This window comes from Mustela nigripes, chromosome 6 (assembly GCF_022355385.1).
Source record: "Mustela nigripes isolate SB6536 chromosome 6, MUSNIG.SB6536, whole genome shotgun sequence".
Taxonomy (NCBI): Eukaryota; Metazoa; Chordata; class Mammalia; order Carnivora; family Mustelidae; genus Mustela; species Mustela nigripes.
Window position 1 is genome coordinate 126,451,228 of NC_081562.1, and position 7,570 is coordinate 126,458,797.

Sequence of the window (7,570 nt, forward strand, 5' to 3'; positions counted from 1 at the left end):
CACACACACACACACACACACTTTAGAGACATATGCTAATTTAAGAAAGCAGGAAACCAAAGAACCTGATATTCTTGGAACAACAAATAAAAAGCTTCTTAAAAGTTAACAAGGCAAAGACGAATGTGGAATCTAACACGTGAAGTTAGTAAGTATTTTGTGATTTGGCTCTGCTGGAAGTTTTTGCACCAGCACAGAGCCAACGTGGAAACTTAGTTTAAGCTTCGATTTGCAGTTAAAGAAATCTAAAAGTAGTCACCGTGTAATGTGGGTATGGAGTATTTCTAGTGGACCACAAAGCAGACTGGTAATTAAGTCTTGTTCTTTGAATGAAAGAAGACGAGAGACTGATGATATGCCAGAAAACAGATTTGGAAAACAGGGCTATATCCAAGACCATTGATCGAAGGTTACATTTAAATACAAGTTCTAAAGTATGCTAGTCATTTTATTTCATTAAATGTTTGATAGCTATTTCTTTGTTATACATGTTGAAAACTTCCCCTTTATTAATTATTTCATATAATTTTTATTTTCTTGGCTGTTTTTCTTTACTAGAGGAAACAAAACAAGCAAAGGGTTATGCTTTAATAATTTGTTTATTTAATTTATAAATTAATAATAAGTACATTTGTTAAATATGGATGCTAAATTGGTAGATAGAATATTGTAAAATAATTATAAAAACATAGCACTTTGCTTACTTTGCTAATTACTTATAGATTTATCCCTATTAGTAAATAAATATTAATTTGGAAATCTGAATGTATACAATGGTTATCATTCACTTTATTTACTTCAGTCCTTTTAAGTTGGAAACTCTTAAAAGCTTTTATATTAGTTTTCAGCGTAAGAAATCATATTTCACAGATATTACCACTAGGTGGCTCAAGTGGCTAAAATAATATACATGCAGAAAAAAACAAGTATTTAAAGATTTATATCTTTTTCTGCAGTTATATGCTTTATACTTTAATTTTCTACAAAATTTGATGCTATTTACAGATTATCATTATAACACTACACATGGTAGACAATTTCTTTAATACACGTCATCATCGCTTCTCGGCCTTTTGGCTAAGATCAAGTGTAGTATCTGTTCTTATCAGTTTAATACACGTCATCATCATGTATGCCATTTTTATGAAGGAGAGAGAATTAATGGACAAAATGAATGAGTTGTGTTATATTTTGTCATAAAAATATAATAATAAAATAAATTAAAATCCTGGCAGTTGACTGAGAACACAGTATTCGATGGGGTCTGAAGGCCTAGAGTCTTGGATTGTATTTCATTTAATTTATCCAGGCATTTCTAGAGATTACCTGCTCTATTTCTTGGAAGTTGTGGTTATTTATGTCTCTTCGAGGCAAACGACTTGCAGTCAAGGGTTTGAGCTCTCTTTAGTCTGGGGACCTTGAAAATCAAACTATTCTTCCTTAATTAGTTATTGAAATAAAGTATACTGCTTCCATTATATCTGATGGCTTGGGACCCTCTAGTCTTTCTGATACACATAAAACAAGAGCAGAAAATGGTTATTTTGCCCCCAACTTTAATAAGCATCTTATAATTTTGTTTGTTCAAGATAGAGTGCCGGGAGGTGAAGAAAGGATGTTGTCTACAAGCCGAAAAGGGAAATATTTAGCATTTAGATTCTGTCAAAGAAGGAAAAAACAGAACAAGGACCCTAGAATAGGAGGGACTTGTAGATTTCCTAACCAGGAATTGATATTTATTTTATAGATACCTGGTTCTCTAGGCTTTCTTCATACCAACAGAAACTCTTTCCCTCTTGTATAAAATTTTAGGACCCTTGACATCTTAAAAAAATGCTCTTTCAAGATATTGGTTTTATCTTTGGATTATTTGTCTCTATCATTGAATTACTTGTCATTATAATGACCGATAAACATACCTTCTGTTCTAAAAGTTATTTAGTTGGCTCTACTTTGGGAGAGATGTAGAATCCTCTGTATGGGAGGAGCTTAAGGGGTGATTTTTCAAACTCTTGTAGGAGGCAAGTAGCATTTTTCCCCTACATTTTTAGCCTTGGTAGAGGTATTTTAAAAATATTTTCCTTGGGCATTTATTATTTGTCATTTGGAAATACATGCAGGAATCTGAGCTGGGCTTAAAAGAGAAAGTATTGATTCTCCCTAGGGAACCATCATTTAGGTTCAGCTGCAGTAACAGCAGGTCCTGATATTTTTATATTTGGATTCAGGCACCTGACATTTTGGTTTTATTTGAATATAGAGTTGTAAATATGACATGAACTAGTTATCACATAGCTCTTAAACACTGGAATCTAATTACTTCTTTCCAAATTTAACCACTATGCTTGGTCAAAGTTCTAACAAGTTGGCTTTTTGAGAAAGAATCTTACCTTCCAAAATTAAGGCCATGAATACTTTCCACCGGGTGATTTAAAAAATAATAATAAATAAATTTTTTTTTTAACCCAAAGTGCTTGAAACAGTAGAAGAGACTAAATGGCTTTCATGACTGAATGCTAGAGGTAGGGCTGATTTCAAGCGTGATTTGACTCAGTTACTCATCAGTGTCCTCCAAGACCAGGTTTACTTCTGCATCTGTCTGACCTTGGCCATGTCAGCTTCACTCCCAGGGGCTCTCTCCTTTGGCTATCCACAGCTGCCTGCTCCCATTTCTATCTAAGGATAGAGGACGAGGGTGGTAATCCAAAGTTTTTCCAGAAGAGAGAGGACAGTTCTCTCCGAGAAGTTCCTCAGCAAACATGGTCTGCAGGGTTATTGCCCACCCCCGATGCGGTAGGTCTGGCCAGGAAAAGGAACCCCATTGTTACTTTAGACCCAAGCTACATGCCCCATCTCAGTAGCCAGAAGTGAAATCAGCTCCCCGCACTCCCCAGTAAATGAGCAACATGCAAGGGTATGGATACCAGTGTAAAAGGCAGGGCTCTTAAGGGAAAGGGAGACCATATCAATTGCAGTGGGAGGGCAGGAGAAGGGGTATATGTGAGCTCATACACCTGACTAAATATTGGGAACTCTAGAACTACTGTTTGTGTTAGAATCCCGGCCCTTCCACTCATTAGCTGTATGACCATGGGCAAGTCACTTGTCCTCTCTTGTCAAGTAACAGTTGGGTCATTGTTTCTATCACAGGGTTTTTCTAAAATCCATGATCATTAAGCCACACCTTTTATTACATTCTTCCTTCATGCCTTCATGATAGGTACTTAGAATTGGAAAGAACACAAAAGTGAGCAAAATGATGTTCTATTTCAAAGAGCTAGCAATTCTGGAGAGGACATAAGAGCTCAGAAGTGGTGGTAAAAGATGAGATAAATTACATTAAAAAGATATGTTTCCTAAAATGCATTTTTTAATTAAATATTCCATAACAGCAAGCATGTTTTCTAGTGTTTTACAAATTCTGTGTGAAAGTGATATAATTTTTTTCTAGATAGTCATTTCATTAGTTATAAATGTCAACAATGAATGATCAGACAATAAAACTACCCAACAATGAAGAGTTACCAAACAAATCAACTATAAAGTGTGTAAAATATACCGTTCTCAATTCCCTAGTATTTAAGATAATGGATAGGCACAGTGGTGAGGACCATTCCAAACTCACTGGAATTTTTCCCTGGAAGTCTGTTTACTGTGTTTACTGGAGGCTATGAGGTCACAAAATGAAGCTCATAGTGGAAACCTAGGAAGTTGCCATTTCCCGACCCCCACTCTGGCTCAGATCTTTCCTGGAGTGGAAATGGGCAGATTTCCTTTATCCTAAATAGAATTTCTTCTCTTGGAGCAGAAGTGAATCTAAAATTTTGCTTTTCAAACACTCTTAATGGGTAAACAGTGTATCAGCGAAGTAATTCAACAACACTACCATCAGGGGGCGCTACTGCGCCTTCAGTCCGCCCTGGTTGACCGCCCTCCTTTCCTTCCAGGGTGGCTCCGAGGCTCCGCAGAGCACACAGGCACTCCCTTCCTTACAACTCCAAGTCCTCGGAATTTTAAACATCCTACTTCTTACTTCATGCTTTCCCCAGGGTTAAAAAATTTATATATATATCGGGCGTCTGGGGGGCTCAGTGGGTTAAAGCCTCTGCCTTCATGATCCCAGGGTCCTGGGGGGAGCCTGCTTCCTCCTCTCTCTCTCTGCCTGCCTCTCTGCCTACTTGTGATTTCTGTCAAATAAATAAATAAAATAATTAAAAATAAAAAAAAAAAATATATATATATATATATATATTCAATAGTCACAGTAAGATAACAGTTCTATTCCATTCTGCCAAATGGAATAGTCCAAGTGAGTTAATACCAGATGGAAGGTCCATTATTATCTTGGCTCCAAAAAAGCAGAGAAAAACGCTCTTCACCATTTGTAGTCACTGATACTACTGGTAACTCCCTTATATCCTTTTAGAAATCCATAAATGGAATTTTCAGGGTGGGTGAGAGAGGAGATGCTCGTGAGCATGTACAGTCTTAAAGCGGCATCCACAGCCATCAAGCTAACTGGCGTTTCTGTTGAGCTCTGTGAGCTTGGGGGACAGAGATTTTCCTGGGTCACCAGAGCACGTTGAGTCTATTTCAGTTTCCAGAAGGTTTGTAAACCAACCCAGGTTAGCTGTGAACAAGAAAACAATGATATAAGAGATCAAAACCAGAGGATTGAGGTGGAGATGGGAGAAAACTGCAACTGAAACATTATCTCAAGAAGGGAGTGGCTAGGCTGGGCTCACTTAGAGCTCGAAGAACAACCCATACTAGAAAAACAGTAAGTTCACAGCGTTTCGGAAATGAGAGTTGCAAAAGACTGACAGGGTCCTCTTAGGTTGATTCTATTTTACTGGCGAGAAGAGCCGTCCATGGGGGAAGCAATTTGCCTACTGTCTCTCAGCCGATTAGAGGCAAGGTGAGACAGTGAATGATTTCACCCCCTCCACACACACACCCGTATACACACACACACACACACACACACACACACACATCCTCACACACTCCTATACACACACACCCATGAGTCCCAAGAGCTCCATGTACCAGGTATCAAGAATAGGCCTGGCTTGTCAGAAGAGAGGGTTTTTGAAAAACCAAACACCACTCCAGAGTTCATGGCAGAGCTTCAGGGACTTTCAGGACTTTCCAGGACTGGGGCAAATCACTCAATGTCCAGTTAGAAATACAATACAATAAAAAATAAATAAATAAATAAAGTGTTATCAGTTCGAAATAAGGAACCAATGAGACTCCTCTCATTCACACTTGGCCCTGACTCACCAAAGTCCAATGCGGGACACTATATCCAAAGCCCCGACAAAGCAAGGGCAAGAGAGGTCCCAGTTTCTCAAAATTCTTCCTCTAGATGTTTTGAGTTTCTAAAAGACCTAGATCATTAGAAATATTTCGCTGGTGTAATGTAAGCTTAAATCAGAAGGTGTCGAACGAGGAAAGAAGATATCGCCACACATATGTATGAGATTCAACAATAAGGGATGATATGTAGCAGGAAGCAGCCATCCTGTCAGACTACCTAGTCATGTGATTTTCTCACATTCTAATTCCACTATATATGTTAAATACCTACAGTCTCCTAAATTGTGCAGGACCAACAACCTATAAAATGGTCATTTTTAATAGACGGTAAAGCAAATAAAAGCGTGGCTACTACTCCCATTCACATGTTCAATCTATCGTTTGATCCTGAATTGATGAGCTATTTATCAAGTGATTAGCGATAATGCATTGAGCTTTTAATAAGGTAAATAAGAAACAATCCTTCCCTCCCGGACCTCCAATCCCAGACAGAGAGCGGTAGAGAAGAAATCAAATTACTACATTGCAATGAGAAAGTGCTTTAGCAGGAGGATGGAGGCAAGGTCAGGGCGGGGGTGGGGTAGGGGGGAAGGTTGGGGATAGAAGAGTGAAGGAATCCTCTCTGATATGTGGGCGTGTTCATTCAATTAGAGTTCTGGCACCAAAGACGCCCTGTTGACTCGTTTCGTAAACTAAAAAGTCATGAGATTTTCTCTTTAATGGTAAAAATCCCAACAACATTAATTCCAAATTTCCCAGGTTAGTACTTAATAAGCACTTGCAGAATTGAATTTTCCCTCTCCCTCCTTCTCTCCACCTCTTTTAACTCAACAAGACCCTTGTTTATCTTGTTAGCTCTAAGAAAATGCCCTTATAAATTAGCACAGTTACACATTATAGCCTGAAATAAATAGATTTCCTTATATGGTCAGGAAATTGGAAATAGTTACAGTTCAGCTGTTCTCTAGTTATCAGAAGAGTTTCCAAAGATCATCATTCATATATATATATTCATATAGGTGAATATATATATTTGAATATATATATGAATATATGTATGAATATATATATATATATATATATTTAAGTTTTTTGTTGACTCAATTAGGGGAGTATAAGACTCTTGATCTCAGGGTCGTGAGTTTGAGCCCCATGTGAAATACAGAAATTACTCAAATAAATAAAACTTTTCTTTTGGGGAGGTTGGGGAGAGAAAGAGAGAGATTGTGCTTGCAGGTCAGAGTGGGTTACAGAGGGAGAGAAAGGGAGAATCTTAAGCAGGCTGCCAAGCATCAATGACCCTGAAATCATGACCTGAGCCAAAATCAAGAGTCAGATGCTTAACTGACAGAGCTAGCCAGGTGCCCCAATAAATAAACTTTAAAAAAAAAAAAAAAACTAATGAATAGGGGTGCCTGGGTGGCTCAATGGGTGAAAGCCTCTGCCTTCGGCTCAGGTCATGATCTCAGGGTCCTGGGATCCAGCACTGTATAGGGCTCTCTGCTCAGCAAGGGGCCTTCTCCCCACCACCCGCCTGCCTCTCTGCCTACTTGTGATCTCTCTCTCTCTCTGTCAAATAAATAAAATCTTTTTTTAAAAAGTAATGAATAAATAAATATTTTGTCAAATCTTAGAACAGGGAGAATTTGGAAATAACATAGACTAACTTCCCCATTTTTTGTCCAGTAAAATGTGACCAATACTGATTGAATGAAACAGCTAATTTCATAAAATTAGCATTAGAAGGTACTTGCAACCTTTAATTATTGTCATTGTCAACAGAACTCTCCGTCACTGCCTTTAATTCACTCAAGCTTTTAGAGCCCACACAGTGTCAACAATATTCCTGCCATCATTTTGGGGGATTTCACTACTCCATATGGAAGATACATTGAACTCATCAGCCTACCAATCTTTGACTCTTCACCATCAAGGACCTGGCTCCTTCTCACCTCCGCCACACCCCTCCATGCTCACACCCTAGTCGCCATCATTACCAACAAGTGCATTCCATTAAAAGCCCCACTTTCAGACTCCTACTCTCCTCCCACCAGCTCACCCTCTTAGACCCCAACTCCAACAGTGTTTGGCCCTACTGGCACCTCATTTTCATGGTTTATTCCCCTTCCCCAACCCTCACTTCTCTTCACACTCAGCTCAAATTCCATGCTCAACAATATAAGTCCTCCTTTGCAGACACCCCCCCAATGTCAGTTTCATCACTCCTTTGTATGTAACTGTCTAAAAA

At 38.5% G+C, this 7,570-nt stretch overlaps 1 pseudogene; it reads left to right on the forward strand.

The window, feature by feature from the left end:
* The first annotated feature begins 1,057 nt into the window (after positions 1 to 1,057).
* On the forward strand, positions 1,058 to 1,163 carry LOC132021063 (U2 spliceosomal RNA; annotated as a pseudogene).
* Positions 1,164 to 7,570: the final 6,407 nt, after the last annotated feature.